Below are 16,952 nucleotides of genomic sequence, written 5' to 3'. Positions count from 1 at the left end.
GAAAGCCTGGGACAGCGCGCGTGCGGGGAGACTCAGAAACTAGGCGTCTGCAGCGAGACCCAGGGGCAGTCACCCCAGCGGGAAGCGAGATTAGGAACAGCACCAGGCCAGGTCAGGTCAGGCCAGGCTCTGGCACCAAGTCTGTGACAAAAACACTGATTGCAGAGGCTCTGGGGCTTCCAAGCTGTGTGAGGGATGGGGCACCTGCAGTATCGTCCTCCCTGTCTGTGCATGGGCCCGAGGCACAGGAAGGCCAAGTGACTCGGTCAAGTGCACTCGAGCTGAGCAGGAAAAGAGCCCGAGGCCAGCACGGCCGTGCCCACCTGAGTGTCCAGCCCTGAGCACCCTGCCAAGATGTGCACTGGGGAGCAACAGGTGGGAGCGGGTCCCAGGGCCCTGCCCCTCTGGACACCTGGACAGGTGATGCTGGAGGAGGGGACCCGTGCCCCTGCTGCTAAAGCACAGCCCAGCCAGGCATCAGGCACCCCAGGAGCCTGTCCGAGAGACAGCCAGCAGGACTGACTGAGGGCGTCTGAGGAGGGCTTCAGCTCTGATGGCTCTTCATACTAATCCTGACATGCAGCCAGGGCTCAGGACCACGGACGTGAAGGCATTAAAAGAAAAGAATAGAGCAAAATACTCGGAGAAGGGAGCCTGCAACCTGGTCCAGAGCTCCACATGGACCCCCTTCATCCATCGCCGGACTCAGGGAGGCGCCCCCGTGCTGACCACGAAATGGGGTGGACCATCAGCACTCCCCACTGCCCTGGAACCGGTGAAACCTGAGACACACCACACCAAAGGCCAGGTCCTACCAGACCACCACCCACAGCCACAGACCGAGCAAGTGCTGCAGCTGCCCGCCTACAGAACGTCGGTGCAGACCCCGAGAGAAGGCGCCCCCACACAGAGGCTGTCGCTGCGCTACACGTGGGGTCTGCCCACGGCGGCCAGACTGGGACTGCACATCACACCGCGAATCCACAGACTGAGAGGGATGCTGGCGGTCCCAGAGCCGCCCCGCGCCGTGCCCGAGTGCCCACCTGCCCTCCAGCCACCTGCCCTGTCTCCCGAACACGCCCAGCACCAGGGGGGGGGGGGGGGGGCGCCCTGAGCAGGCCGTCCCCACGTCAACCGGCCCCTAGAGCCTCCTGAACTCCAATTCTGCTTCCAAAACTGCAAATGGGCCCAGTCTTCCATCCGAGGGCTCAGGTTACCCAGCCACCTCTGTCATCCCAGCGCTCGGAGAGGCTCCCCTGGAGACACTCCTTGTGAGCCAAGTCCCACCTAACCTCACCTGCTGCCCTCCCTCCCCGTCCTGCAGTCTGCCCTCTTCTACTCTTGTTGCCTTTCAGGCCAGGCCGAGGCCGCCAGCTGCTTGTTGGTTCCCAAGGGGGGCGGCCACCACCAAGGTTTCATCAGGCCGGGGAACAGCTGCCCAGAGCCTCCATGCAGCACTGCAGCCCCCAACGCCCGCGGCCCCCCAAAGGTTCAGATTCTTCTCCAGCCTTAAGCTCTCATGGGCTCTGCCTCGTGGAGCTGTGGGTTTGCCCAGGGCCTGGCTCCCCTTCCTCCCCCCCATCCCCCTGCTGGACGGGGTGTCCGCCCTGTCCTGCCCCAGCCACGTCTTTTGGAAGGACACAGCTTACTCGGCTTCCCAGGTTCACAGCTGAAGGAACCTCGTGTCAACACGGATCATACCTCAAATCTCGCCTGACTGGCCTTAGAGGTGAATCTGGAGATCGGGCTTTGGAGCCGCTGGGATGGAGTGGATGTACTCTGCCATGAGGACGACATGAATTTCAGGGCCCGGGCAGAAGGCTGTGAACTGAACTGGGCCCCTCAAAACCTACAGGGTAAAATTCTCACTCCCAATGAGACGGCACGTGCAGAGGGGCCGTGGGGATGAGCAGGGCCCTGAGGAGAAGAGACACCATGGGGCTTCCTGTCCCTCCCCCGCCTGCACAGGGGCACAGCCAGAGGTGGCGGTGAGCTTGCCAGGCAGAGAGCCCTCCCTGGGAACCGAGCAGATCTCCGCTGTGCGCGCCACACGATCTACGATCTCGCCATGACAACCAGAGCAGGCCGACACCTGCCCCTTTCAGAAAGCGCGAACTTCTCGAGGACAGGCAGTGTCCCCCTTGGCAACACACACACACGCACACATGCACACACGAGTGCGTGAGCAGCATGACCGGCGCCCACGCAGTGCGCTGTAGAAGTTTGCTGAGATCCACTGAACGTGGTTGGTGTTCATGTGTGTGCGCCTTTCTGTGCACACTTAGCACAAACACACACACAATGGTGAGCACGCACAGCCAGCCAGGCGTGAGTGAGTAGACAAGCCCGTGCTGGAACGGTGTACGCTGGTGGGCAGGCCCTCCACCTTCCCCTTCCAGGCTCACGACGCGGGCCCCTTTAGCCTCAAACGCTGTTTCCCGCCTTTCTGATGAAGCCGGTGTTTTAACGCCCATTGTGGTATTTCCACAACCATGACAGTACCATCCCCATCCACCCTGGAAGGGGACAGGCATTTCCAAAGTTAAGTAATGTGCCCACAGGGCTGCCACCGGCGGGGCCCCCAGCCTGCTACCGCTCCAGCAAGCTGACAGACATCCCAGCCGCCACCTCGATGTGGGATGGAGAGACGACACTGCAGGCTAGTAATACCTGGAGGACAGGATGTCAGAGGTTCTGGAGACCTGCTCTGTGGCGTGCAGAACTGGGGCCTCCGCGGACTGGCTGCCTGAAGGCGGACTGCGCCTCACTTATTGCGCCCTCGGCACAGGTGACTAACAGCTGATGCGGTCCCCGAGAACCCCAAGACAAAGTTAAAAAGCAAGGGTAACTATCTTAATTCGTCTCAACACGAGGCAACAACTTTTTTATATGAATCAGAACACAGAGAGGAGACAGGCAAAGGGCATGTCGTCCACGGTGTGAAATGTGCCGTCCTCCTGCCCCTCCCACCCCATCCTCGAGTCTCGTCACCTGGCTTCAGCTGGTAGGGAGCTCACCCCCACCCCGCACGGTCACCTGAAGCAAACGGGGATGGAAAAGGTAAGTGGTATCAGAAGCGGCAGCCCCAGCTGGGAAGCTCAGCCTCGTCAGGATGACAGGGTTGAGGGTGGATCCCCAGGGTCAGGACACACCCAAGAATCAACCAGTGCTCGCGCAGTGAGTGCAACAGCAGATCGATGTTTCCTTCTCTCTCCCCCCACCCCTTCCTCGCTCTCTCTAAAAATCAGTAATTCTTTTAAAAATTTTTTTAATTAAAAAGCAGCAGAACTCCCAAAGACCTGCAGAAAGCAATTACTTTCCTCCTGGTCATATGTCAAAGACCAGCAAACTTTCGGAATTTACAACGAAGACAAAACAAGAAACAGGCGCCCCTCCCCTACCAAACATACACGCTAAGTACATACAACACACGCACAATGTCACTGCTGTCAGAGACATCGGACCGTCCAGCGAGGGTTCCTGACCTCAGGCACAACTGGAGGGAGTTCAGGGGCTCCCAGGACTCCGTGAAATTCCACACCGTGGCCAGTCAGGCAGACACATCAACCACTTCACGTGGCTGACTCCTTCTGGACAGAAGGGTAGCTGCCCAGGAGTGGTTGGCGTTTGGGAACAAAGGCAGGTGTGCTTGGGACACCAGGGATGGGGCGGCTGGTGCTGCCCTGGGCAGGTGCAAAGAGAGGACACGCAGACCAGACGGCCACAGTGCCCTCTACCCTCATCGACCCCCATACCTCAATCAATAAAATATACTTAAAAAAAGAATTTCTAAAACATGCAATATCTGTCTATTCTGTCAGAGGCACTAACCTCTTTTCCTAGATTGTCAAATTAAAAAATGTCAATAGCCAAAACAATAATAGCTGCCTGGTGTGAGTGAATTAAAATTATAGCTACATTTTTGGTCAGATCAGCAAAAATGGAACATATTTTTTGGAGTGCCACAGAATTCAGCCATCGGTTGCTGTGTGCCGTGAGATGAAGGAGCCGGCAAACCGCTGCTCGAGCAGCCTGAGCTGCCGCATAAGAGGTCCAGCCACCCCAGCAGGCAGGCATCTGCAGAGACTCTGGCACTGCACAGAGGGGCGGACCCCCAACCATCCAGGCATGTGAGTGCACCTGTCTTGGACCCTCCAGACCATACCTGAGGCCAGAGAAACGTCAGTGAGTGACCCGCATTCATGCCACGTGGAGTGGAGAAGAATCGCCCAGCTGAGCCCTGCCTGGCCAGCCCGCAGAACCCTGAGAGCTGACAGCGGATGCCTGTTTCAGGTCACTGGTGGTCAGTGTGGTCTGTCAGCAGCAGTCACTGCCTGAAACCACCTGTGGCTCTTTCATGAAGTGACAGGGGCCCTTCTCTCCTGTCCTGGCATCAGGAATGCAAAGCCCCTTTCTCCTGTCCCCCTGGTGGACAGAGTTCAGTGGTGGTGCCAGCCAGGGTCGTCCCAGCTAGAAGCCACTTTCGGAGCAGCCTGGCGTTGGGAAGCAGGGAGGCAGGGGGTATGACGACCGTCAGAGAGGTCTCCTGTCTGCTTTGGAACCCTCCTGGAACCTGCTGCACACCCCGGGCCACGGGAGGGCAGGGCTCAAAGTGCTGAGGAGACACCTGGGGCTGCCAGGATGCAGCTGGTACCCTAGTACCGGAGCCAGACCAAGAGAGCGCAGGGAGAGAAAACTACAGGCCAACATCCCTTATGAATGCGGATGCGAAAATTCTCAAAACAATAACAGCAAACCAAATCCCGCAGCACGTGGAAAGGAGCAAACACCACGACGAGGCGCAATTTACCCCAGGAAAGCGAGGGCCGTTCAACATGCACAGATCCCTCGTGACACACACACACGTTACCGGAACGGAGGGGTCACACCATCTCGTGAACAGACACCAGCATCTGACAAACTTCAACCACCTTTCACGGTAAAGCACTCAGCAACGCAGGAATGGAAGGAACTTCTCTACCATGACAAAGGGCGTTTCTTTTTAACAACCCACACCTGACCTCACAGTCCACGGAGCACGGCTGAGACCTCCCCTCGGATCGGGCCCAGGCCAGGCCGCCTGCGCTCCCTGCTGCCGTTCGGAGCCATACAAGCCCCAGCAGGGCAACAAGGCCACGGAGAAACGGAGGGCGTCCGAACGGGGAAGAGAGGGAGAATGACCTGTACTTCCCTTTGACACGATTCTACGCAGACGCTCCCAGAGAACCCACAGAAAAGCACGGCAGGTAGTGACAAGATGCCGCGTGTGTGACCAGCACACGAAGACCGGCTGCGGTTCTACGGACAGCAAGCAATGAACAATCCGGGAACGAAGCTGAGGGAAGGATGCCCTTTGCAACAGCATCCAGAAGAATACAACGCCCAGGACTAAATTTAACCAAGGAGTGAAGATCTGGTCGCTGAAACAACAAAATCTTGCTGAAAGAAATTAAAGATGTAAATAAACGCAAAGGTCATGGACTGAAAGGCTGAGTATTGTTTTTTTTCTTAAATTTCATTTACTTATTTTTTAGAGAGAGGAGAAGGGAAGGAGAAAGAAAGGGTGAGAGACATCGACTGGCTGCCTCTCACACGCCCCCCAACCAGGGACCAGGCCCACAACCCGGCCATGCGCCCTGACCGGGAATTGAACCGGCGACGCCCAGCTCACTGATCCATACCAGTCAGGGCGGAAGAATGAATATTGTTAAGATGGCAAGTCCCCAAAGCAGAGTCAATGCAACTCCTATCAAAACTCCAAATTATTTTTGCAGAAAGAGAAAAACTGAATCTCAAATCAGTATGGAGCTCCAAGGGATCCCCAATAGCCAAACCATACTGAAAAAAAAAAAAAAAAAAAAAACCAAGTTGGAAAACTCACAGTTCTCAAACTTACTTCAAAATTTTCTAGCCCTGACCGGTGTGGCTCCGTGGGTTGGGTGTCGTCCCACAAAGCGAAAGGTCGCCAGTTCGATTCGGTCAGGGCACATGCCTGGGTCGCAGGTTCAGTCCCCAGTCGGGGTGTGTGTGAGAGGCAACCCATCGAGGTTTCTCTCTCACACAGATGTTCCTCCCCCTCTCCTTCTCCCTCCCCTCCCCCTCAATCAAAAAATAAAAAATTTTAAAACCTTTGTATAAATCCATAGTAATTTAAAGAACAGTATGCTACTGGCATAAAGACAGACACATAGACCAAGGGAGTTAGAATCCAGAAAAAAACTCAAACGGACATTGCCAATTGATTTCCAACAAGAATGCCAAGACCACCAGCAGGGAGAGAGCAGTCTGCCTCCGACACACAGCGCGGCGGAGCTGGACCAGCACGAGCAACGGAGCGAAGTGGAGCCCCCACCTCCCTCCCTCCACAGACACACATCAACTCAAAATGGGCAGAAGACCCACATGTAAGAGCTAACGCCATGAAACACAGCAGTAAACCTTCACGACCTCCGATCGGGCAAGCACTTCTCAGATTTGATACCACAAGCAATAGCAACAAAAGAAAGAAACGGATAAATTGGACATTATCAAAATTAAAAACTCTTAAACATCAAAGGGCATTATCAACACGGTAAAAAAAAAAAAAAACCCTACAGAATGAAAGGAAATACTTGTAAATCACGTATTTAATGAGGGCTTAATATCCAAAACATATAAGGAACTCTTACAACTCAACAACAGAAAGACAAACCCAACTAAAGCACGGGCGAAGGGCTTGCTTGGACAGACGCTGCCCCGGGGAGGCACGCGAGGGAAGGGCAGATGAGAAGGCACGCGCTGTCAGTAAGGAGATACAGAGCCACGGTGCGATACACTTTACATCCACTAAAGCAGCTTTCGTCAGGAAGGCAAAATAAATGTTGCCAAAGATGCGCAGAACTTGGAAGCCCAGCGCATTGCTGGTGGGGATAAGTTAAATGCAAAGTTACCACAAGACCAGCGTTTCCCCAAGAAAGGAAGACACGCATCCGCCGCCACAGCCGAGAGGTGAAAGCCGCCCACACGTCCGTCAGTGGGTGGACGGGCACCCACGCGGTGGTGCGGACACACGGTGGGGCACTGTTCAGCCGCGAGTAAGAGCAAAACGCTGGTCCGGGCTCCAGCCTGGATGCCCCCCAGCGACATTATGCCAAGTGAAGGAGCTGGACACAAAAGCTCGTGGGGCGTGACTCCTTCTGCAGATGAGAGCCCAGAACAGGCAAATCGGCGCAGACAGAAAGCAGATTAGAGAAGCGGAGTAAAGGGGAGTAGGAACCGATTACGTAAGGAGTGCCGGCGGGGGGTGGGGGGTGGGGGGGTGGTTACGGGCGACGGAAACGTTTTGAAACTAGAAAGAACTAGTGTTTGCACAACATCGTGAGCGCACGGACTGTCACCGAGCTCTAACTCTAAACGAGCTGATTGTACGTTGTGTGAATTTCTCCTCCGTAAAAGAAAACGTGCTCAGACTGCAGCTCACTGACTCACTCTCTCTCTCTCTCTCTCTCTCTCTCTCTCTCTCTCTCTCTCTCTCTCACACACACACACACACACACATACACACACACACACACACACAAGAGCGCGCACGCTTCGGTCCCCGGGACACAGGTTAGGGCAATGAACACACCGGTTCCCGGCGGGGGCTAGTGGGCGACAGCAGGGCCGGTGCTGCATGTGCGCCCAGACCGCGCCCTCCCCTCAGGGTGCAGCCTCCAGGCACTGCCTCCGTCCTCACCCGGGGGCCTGCTCCCTGATATTTGGAGAGAGGGGAAGGGGCAGGGAGGGAGGGAGAGAAACGACGACGGTTGCCTCTCGTAAGCAACCAGATGGGGAACCGAACCCACAACCCAGGCACGTGTCCTGACAGGGAATCAAAGCCCACGCTCCAGCTGAGCCACCCCGGCCAGGGCAACGTGGGCTGTTTTAACGGGGTGTTCGGCTGCCCTGGCCGGGGCGGCTCAGTGGATTGAGCGTGGGCTGCACACCAAAGGGTCACCAGTTCGATTCCCAGTCAGGGCACATGGCTGGGTTGTGGGCCAGGTCCCCAGTAGGGGCCACCTGAGAGGCAACCACACACTGATGTTTCTCTCCCTCTCTTGCTCCCTCCCTTCTCCTCTCTCTAAAAAGAAATAAAGAAAAGAAAAAAATTGGGGTGTTCAGGGAAGATCTCCTGAAGGAAGAAGTCTTTGAACAGACAACAGAATGAGTTGAAGAATACTGTTCTGCTAAATAACTAAAGACAATAATGTACTAAAACATTTAAATTTACCACAAACCCACGTGCACAAAAACTGCTTTTCTAAAACAGAGGGCTGACAAAATGTGGACGTACCTTTTTGTGCAGAGAGACAGTAACTGTTCGTCCCCAGACCTTAGAGCGCCCGTCACCCGCCTGCGGGGGAGAGGGAGCCGGACTAGCCCTTGTGAGATGCTCGGCTCTCACAGCCTCTCTTCCACCCCCGAGCAGTTTCCGTAAACGAGAACGCAGAGGCTCAGAGCAAAAGCAACTTGCTGTCACGGCCACAGGAAGGGCGGGAGTTCAGACCAGGCCCGACTTCCAACCCACACTCCTGGCACATGGACACAAGTCCCACTTCCACTGGCCGAACCGTGAACACAAGACAACGTGGCCCCGTTCTCAGGGCGCCTGTCTTCAAAACACCACCCAGGATGCCCCGGGCCACCCCTCACCCAGGAGGGGCATTCCAGCTCCGGCACACAAGGCCCTGCGGGCCCACTGCACTGCCTCCACCCAAAAGGGCCACCTTGTGAGAGAGCAAAGGCAGGCCCCTGTCCCTGCAGCCTCAGTGTCCGGCTGGGCCCATTCCTCGCAGCCCCTCCTGGAGCGGGCACAGGGGGCTGTGACACAAGCGCCCCCCTTGGCTGCCCCTCCCGGCTCCTTGGGCATGACGTGGCAGCAGCCCAGCAGGAGCGCCACGTGAAGTCTGCGCCCGAAGAGCCACCACCGACATCACTCCCCTGCTAACTATGGGGAGGCTTCTTGGCCTTTAACGTGTATCCCCACCAGGGACCCGCAGCTCTAATTAAACCCCGGGCGAACGGGTAGAACCTTCACTGTGCTGCGCCGTGACCAGCGTGCTCTCTGCAGAGTGGCCAGGCCTCGGGGACTTGCTCAGCACAGACATGCTGATGTTGATAAAACCCTGTCAAGACACAATCTCTGAACACTATCGTCATTACCAGGTACAAGCTTAAACATAAACTGAAAGAAAGAGAGGGGAAGGTAAGCACAGGAAGAGATCAGGTTTGCGACTGCTACTCAGCAAGATGTAAGCAGCATCTGAAGAATGCTTTAACTGAATTTTCACTTTAATTTTATATGTACTGACGTTTTAGAGAGGGGAAGAGAGGAAGGGAGGAAAAGGGAAAGAGGGAGAGAGAAACACCCATTTGCCGTTCTACGTATGGATGCACTCATTGGTTGATGCTGGCATGTGCCCGCGGGGATCAAACCTGCAACCTTGGCGCATCAGGACAACGTTCCACCCAACTGAGCTACCGGCCAGGGCTTTAACTGAATATAAAGGCTGCTGAAAGAAATGTTGCTGCCATAGGACAGTACCTCAGAACAGAAAGGAGGAATGAGTACCGGCCAGGAAACAAGTCCGGACGGGCGAAGCAGATTTCGGAGGAAAGGACAGGCTGCAGGCGAACACACGCTGGACGCGTGCACAACCACCTTGAAAGGCACCACACAGCAGCAAAGGCAGAGCATGTAGGGTCTGGAGGCAGAATTTGGAAGTCTGGAGTATGAACAACATCCCAAAGTCGACCGTGAGCCAGCTCAAGCGGACCGCGGAGTGCAGGGACCAGGACAGGAGCTCGAGAGTCCCACGTCCTGCTGCTCCTCCTCCTCCTCTCTGAAGACAGGGAGGCCTGGCCTCCACCATTGGGCTGGCACCGGGGCTGCACCACGGGCGGCCGGCCAGCTCCCACTCCTCAGACCTCAGATGACAGGCTCAGGGGACCCAGGCAGGCGTCTGGGCCTCTGCCCTGAGCCCACCCGCCCTGCAGTAGCAGACCCCCGCGCCCCCCGCCCCCACTGCTCCGTGACCAAAGGCGTCCTCTGGCTGGCCTGCCTCACAGCAGCGCCTCGGAGACAGTATGGTCACCGAGCATCTCACCTGACTTGTTAGCTTTGGAACCAGCACTGACTGCCCTGAGTAGGAAATGTGTGTTGATTAAATAATCCTCAACTACCGCAAGCTGGAATTAGATGCCAAACAGCTCCCCTGGGGCAGGCAACCCTCAGGGCAACAAAGAACGCAGGGGAAAGCTCTACTCTGGGCGACTGGTCCCGCTTCTCCAAGATCCGGCCTGGGAGAGCTCCTTACCAAACACGCAGAGCCCCGGCTGCCCCCCACAGGCAAGGAGGGAACTCCCCTGGCAGATCTGCACGGCCCCTGCCGGACCTGACACGCGTGTTCGCGTCCCTGCACCCCCCCACACAGACGCTGCCCTCAGTCCCGTGGGCACGTGCGTTGGTGGGATGCTTCACTGTCCACTCCTCCCCTCACGAGCAGGCGCCGGGCATGGCACTCTTGGCCACCTTCCCCGGCAGGGAAACTGACCCCGGGGGGCCCAGAGGCAGGACCGTGATCCCCGTGTCTGCGTGCACCTCCCACCTTGCCACACTGCTCGAGCTTGGGGTGGGCAGCCCCGGGCCACGTGGCGGGATGCCAGGGGACCCTCAGGGGCCCCAGGGAAGCCAAGGATAAACACAACGCACCTTCTGGAGGATCAACTACGCTCAAAATTGGGGAAACAAAGTGTGTTTATGTTAGAAAAATCAGACATGTTACTGAGCACAACGTAAAGTTCTCATTACATTTTAAGATAAAATTTAAAGGGTGCGAGACAGACCGTGCTGAAGATGCGCCGTGCCCGCCACACACGGGAAAGGCTCCTGAAACCAGAACACTGCATTCGCCACAGAACGACGCCTCACCCATCAGGCTGTTCCTAACGCACCAGGACAGAACTTAATTTCCACAGTAAAGTTGTGACTTCTGCTCATTACTGGGCAAGGAAGGACTAAAGAGATCTGGTTTCCCTGTTCCTTTGTGAGTCATGAAAAGCACCCAAGAGCCCTGGCTGGTGGGGCTCAGTGGACTGACTGCAGGCCTGTGAACCAAAGGGTCACCGGTTCAATTCCTGGTCGGGGCACATGCCTGGGTTGCGGGCCAGGTCCCCAGTAGGGGGGTGTGAGAGGCAACCACACACTGGTGTTTCTCTCCCTCTTTTTTTCCCCTCCCTTCCCCCTCTCTAAAAATAAGTAAATGAATAAAATCTTTAAAAATAAAAAGCACCCAAGAAAGCCACAATGTCAGATGAAGTCTCCAATCACACCAGCCCCGAATGTACCCAGCCAGGGAGCCCCCCACTGTCTGAAGAGGCGAGCAGGTGGGGCACAGTCAAGGTGGCGGCAGTAAAGCCCGTGGCTCTCCCAACTACACCAACCCAGGTGTGGCAGCCGTCCCACACACCCTGACCCCAAACCTGCAGGTGTGGAAGGGACGCAAATGCTGAAGGAGACTCTGCCCCTAGTCCGGCCCGGGGGAGGGGAGAGGCCTTCCTGCACCTCATTCCCACTGGGGCTCACAGGCCTCCCACCGGGCGCCGCTCTTCCAGAGCACAAGCATCGTCTCTGAAAACTTCCACTCCGCCATCGTGACACCGAAGCACTCGGGGTTCACCGTTTTGATGCTGCTGTTGTCCTAAAGCAGGGTGTCCAGCCCACAGCCCGCAGTCCACATGCAGCCCGGGACGGCGGTGAGTGCCACCCAACACAAAACCGTGCATTTATTTAAAACACAGGAGATTCTTTGTGTGACCACGTGTCACAACATATTTAGTGTGTGGCCCAAGACAACTCCTCTTCTTCCAATGCAGCCCAGAGACGCCGAAAGGTTGGACACCTCGTTAAAGAACTTATGATGCCACTTGGCCAACCAATTTTGCTTTTCTCTTCCCTTACAGAAACCGAGTTTCCAATAAATATGCTTTTAGGTTTTGCCATAGAACCAAGTGTTTACATGGGAAGGGAAATCAGGATATCAGAACAGCACCTGTGATATCTTTCTTGGCAGAATGGCATCGTGAGAAGTTACCAAAAACCTGCATTTAAAAACATGCAGCATAAAAATCAGCATGGAGCGAACCCTTAAAGTCAATCATGAAATGAAATTACAGGGCCCAATTCTTTATTTCTTGAAAATTAAAAAGGTTTGGGTCATTTCAGGGGGAGAGTCCCTGGGCAAAGGGCTTTTTACCATTTATAACCCCCCACCCCACCCTTTTTGAGGCACCCTACCTATGTGGAGAAACAGCAGGGACAGCAATGAGCTTCACCCAGGGTGGGGCCGGCTACTGTGCTCCCCACAGCAGACCAGCCCCTTCCCAGGGGCAGACTGCCTGATCCACTGGAGCTCCCGGTGCCCAAGTGCCTGGAAGGAGCCGGATAAGCCTGGGGCAGCGGCACCTGGGCACACACAGAGCAGTGGCATCGCCAGCACTGCGCCTCTAGCGAGCAGCGCAGGGTGGCAAGTCACCAGATCCCACCATTCGGAAACACCGAGGGGCCTGGTGAGGACTGCCATTCTCGGACCCCCTCCCCGTGCCACTTCTTGGAAGCCTCCCCAAGATCCAGGCCAGCCAGGAGCTTTCCCATCCCTGAACGGCCTCCAGCCCTCCAGTCTTCCACACAACCCCCTGCTTCACTGCAGCCTACAACTCCTGACTCCGACTTTCTCTCCGGGAGGGGGTGGGTCTTCCCGATCTTGCTGAGGGCAGGGTCCTCGCCCCTCCCCCAGCAGCACCCATCCTGGCGCTGGCTCAGGTCCCCGCAGGTCTCTGCACCTCCTCCCCGGGCACAGAGGCCCAGATGCCCAGACTTGTGCAGACCACGCCTTCAAAGGCAGGCGGCATCTCTCATCATCCTGGCACTGTAACCAGAACATTAGGGGAACTCGAGGCACATTAATTGAACATTAAATTAAATGAGAAAAAGACTCCCAAGTCCCAGCTAATGATCCACTTGTCTCGAGGAATGAGAACGCAGGCAGAGATTCCAACCTGATACCCGCAGCTGACAGACCAGAGTCAGCTGCGTTCATGCCATCTCACCATCGGCCCACCTCAGCCCACGGGGTCCGCACAGGGAGACAAAAAAACGCAGCCAAGGGCAAGTTCTGATGCTTACCCACACAAACCTCCCCTCCCCCTTCCCAGGCCGGTCAGTTCCCAGCACCCACCATGGCTAGGCCCGCACTGTGCAGGAGGACACAGTCAATGAAGGCTCCCTAACATGAGAAGGCTGGTGTGTATTTTTAGTTAATTAGGAATAATAGACATTACCCAAACATACGTAATGTTTTCTTACATTCATTCCTTTTCTAGTTTAAAATCGCATTGCCTGCCCTGGACGGTGTGACTCAGTGGATTGAATGCCGGCCTGTAAATCAAAGGGTGGCCAGTTCGATTCCCAGTCAGGGCACTTGCCTGGGTTGCGGGTCAGGTCCCCAGTAAGGGGCGCACAAGAGGCAACCACACATTGATGTTTCTGTCTTTCTCCTTCCCTTCCCCTCGCTCTAAAAATAAATAAGTGAATAAAATTTAAAAATTAAAAAATGAACACAAAATGAAAAATATATATATATAAAAATAAAATTGCATTTTCTTCTGTTTCCATTAGCTCCTTTGGACCCTCAGCCTGCTAACTGGCAGGCTGTACCACCGTGTGCATCTCTCTAAGGCCCTCCACCTGCAGGCGTCAGGCCCCGGCCGCTGGCTTCATTCCTCCTGCCCAGCGTGGGTCCAAGCATCCTCTCCACATTCAGGCCTCGGCTGCCTCTCTCTGGTTGCCTTCTAAATCCACTGGCCTCACCCCCCCTCTCCTCCTCCACATCTCTCTTCCCAGCTTCTCTCTGTATCTTAAGTCAATATTATGACTCTCCCGACCCCCCCCCCCAGATAATTTTGCTTCCTCTGTGAGCACCTGTAAAGAAGCACCCAAGGGGTCCTGACCCCATGGAACCCATGTGGAGGACCTTGGTCGTAAGATGTCTCCTCTGCTAAGTTGCAGATCTTACGCTGACCACTGCGAGGAAGCTCGGCTGTTGTGTAACACCTGATAGGTTAGATGGCTCGCTGCCGCGAGTCTCGCTGGAAGAGGGGAGAGCAGAGATGGGCAAATTTAACGCAATTTCCTTTGTCTGCCTGAGCTAGCCCATGCTTGCAACACCACGATGACAGTTTTATCTTTCTTAAAGTGCAGCTTTAACATCACCAAAAAAAAAAAAAAAAAAAAGGAGTAAGCCATTTTCACCCTTCGGCTCATTAGCATATCTATGCTGACAACCTGCAGGAAGGTCCCTCTCCACCTGCAGAGTCAAAAATGAAAGGGACTCCGGCAGGGATGTTCACAGAATCAAAATCCCGAACACGGGGAGACAGAGAGAAGCAACTGAGATGCTTCCATTACACGAAGGACCTTGTTCAGGGCGTGAGCAACAGCAGGGATATTGTGTAGAAATACTGGCCACCACTGGCGCCTGGTCCCTGTGGAATGTCTGCATACCCTTCCCACTGAGCGAGGCCATCTTATTAATTTCAAAATGAATGGGCAGTGTCCAAGGAAAATAACTGGTCTTCTTTCCGCCTCACAGAGATATTCACATGAGTGTCTTAAAAAAAAAAAAAAAAAGCCTGGAATTCTCCCTGCCAGCTCCCCCTGCGTGCCTGGCTCCTGCATTGTGACAGCTGGCACAGATGGCGTCTGGGAGAGACACCTCACATCGCAGACCTCGCAGGGCTGAGGTCTGATCTCTCGGAGGGATGCGGGACTCCAGGGCCTCACTCCTGCCACCTGCACCCACTCTTGCGAGGGCTCCCAATCCTGCAGGGCATTCCCTAGTTCTCACACTGGGTAGGCTATTTTGTTTTGGCCAAAGAATCTGTCGTCTCTGAACATACACCTTGTCACAAGGCAGGGACCAGGCAGACCCTTGCTCCCACTGGAAGAGCTAATGGCTGTCCTCGCTGGGGCCAGACTCCTGCCCAGGATGCAGTCATGTCCCCGGGCCATTTCCAAAGACGTGTGAAAGGCGTGAGAAGGCTTCAGCACCAACTGCTGGCCCCCCGGGTCATTTCCTTACATGAAGATTTTATAGACACACAGGGGACAGAACACAACAAGTCCCAAAGCTTCACCCGTGTGTGCTCACAGCAGACGCTAGAGAAAAAAAATTATGGCTCCTCCTCAGTGGTGTGCTGTGAATGTAAATCAAGAAGCGGCAACAACGCGGCTCAATACGGCCCTTATGACTCCACACAAATACACGCACAGGGCGCACACTCACACACGCACAGCCCCATGTCATTCGGAAATCTGATTCACAGCTTCACACGAAAAACGTGACATAAAACTGTCTCCTCCAGCGGCCCGGGATCGGAAGGCTCCTTAAATTTCAGAGCACGTCCACAGCGCCCCATCAATTTCCATTTCATGCTACGCGTCCCAGCTAAAGGTAAAGACTCTGCCGCACAGGATTCTCCCCAAAGGTCTGCACATCAGAGCGCGGTCCCCGCGGGGCGACGGTGGGCAGGCGGCGGAGCGCGCGAGCGGCAGCCCGGCGCCTGCGGGCGGAATTCGCCCCCGGCCGGCGGCGCAGCGCTCGGCCCAGGGCGCCCGTTCTGACCTTCCGCGTCAGCGAAGGTGGAATGCGTGCATTCTGCCCCAAACGCGGCCCGGGCCCGCCCGCCGCCAGGCCACTGCAGCTCGGACTATGAATCAGTCGGAGGCTCATCTGCAGAGGAATGACTCAGTATAAACTTTTAAATAATGGCTCAAAAAAAGACACGCCGCCGGCCCGGGGCGAGCACGCCCGTCCGTGTGGACACCGAGCCAGCCGGCTTCTCCCGGGACGGACGCCCGCCGCGCAGCAGATGCTGCTTTCTCGCCGCCCCGAGGAGGGTCACGTTCGCAGGAGGCCCGGGCGCCCCGTTTCCTGAAAAGCTACGGAGCCCCGGCCCCGGGCCTGGCCCCGGGCACAAAGTTTCCCGAAGTTGAGGCGTCCGGGCGGCGGGCGGGCAGGCGGGGACCGGGCGAGGCGGCGCCGCACCGGGCACTGGCCGCCCAGCGCCGGGCCTGCGCCGCTCCGGCCCCGCGCCGCCGCCGAGGGCGCGGGATGGAGCCCCGAGATAGACCCGCCGGGCCCGCCCGCTCGCCGCCGCCGCCCCTTACCCCGCGGTCCGCCGCCGCTCGCCGGCTCAGGGCCTCCGGGCGCGTCCTCCGCCGCGATCCGCAGCGTCCTGCTCCCCGGGCAGCCCCATGTCGGGGGGCGGGGAAGGGCCGGCGGCCGCCGCCGCCGCCGGCTGGAAAGTCCCTGCTGGGCTGCAACCCGGCTCGCGCACGCGGCGCCCGGCCGCGCCGCGCTCCCTCGCGCCCTCACGCTCCCTCTCGCAGCACTTCCTCTCGCGCGCTGGAAATCCCCGCCGGCCGCCGGAGCGCGCCCGGAGCGCGCCCGCCCCGCCCCCGCCCCCGCCCCGCCCGCGCGCGTGGGAGCCGCAGGAGCCGCCAGCGCGGCCGGGCCCACGGGCCCGCGCGCTCGCGCGCGCCCGCTCCTGGTTGCCAAGGCCGGCCCGCGGGCGCGGCGCGGAGGGCCTTAGCAACGGCGCCGCGGCGAGGGCGGGGGTGCCCGAGGCAGCCCCCCCGCGGCCCCGCCCGCCGCCGCGCGCCCCGCCCCCCAGCTCAGCGCGGCCCCCGCCGCGGTCCCCGCCCCCGGGCGCCGCGCGCCCGGGCGTCCCCCTTTCCGGGTCAAAAAGCCACGCAGGCCGCGTGGGGCCCGAGAGGTGCAGGTTTCTTCGCGGTCGGGAGCGATGGCATCACGCGGCTCACTAAGACAGCCACCCTCTCTCACACTCACACGGCCACAATGGCACACTCAGGG

The 16,952-nt window shown here is 57.2% G+C and overlaps 1 protein-coding gene across 3 annotated transcripts in view; it reads right to left on the bottom strand.

Moving 5' to 3' along the window:
• The window catches only part of TRAF3 (TNF receptor associated factor 3), a 98,364-nt gene extending 81,872 nt beyond the window's left edge, over nt 1–16,492 (bottom strand). For all 3 annotated transcript variants that reach the window (XM_053928085.2, XM_053928084.2, XM_053928086.2), the window contains exon 1: nt 16,247–16,492. The gene's annotated coding sequence lies outside the window, so the exon portion shown is untranslated. The remainder of the gene's footprint in view (nt 1–16,246) is intronic.
• Between the last annotated feature and the right edge of the window lie 460 nt (nt 16,493–16,952).

Source organism: Desmodus rotundus, chromosome 7, assembly GCF_022682495.2.
Source record: "Desmodus rotundus isolate HL8 chromosome 7, HLdesRot8A.1, whole genome shotgun sequence".
Lineage (NCBI taxonomy): Eukaryota > Metazoa > Chordata > Mammalia > Chiroptera > Phyllostomidae > Desmodus > Desmodus rotundus.
The sequence above is the reverse complement of the archived record's forward strand: the minus strand, read 5'-3'. Positions and strand labels throughout refer to the sequence as shown.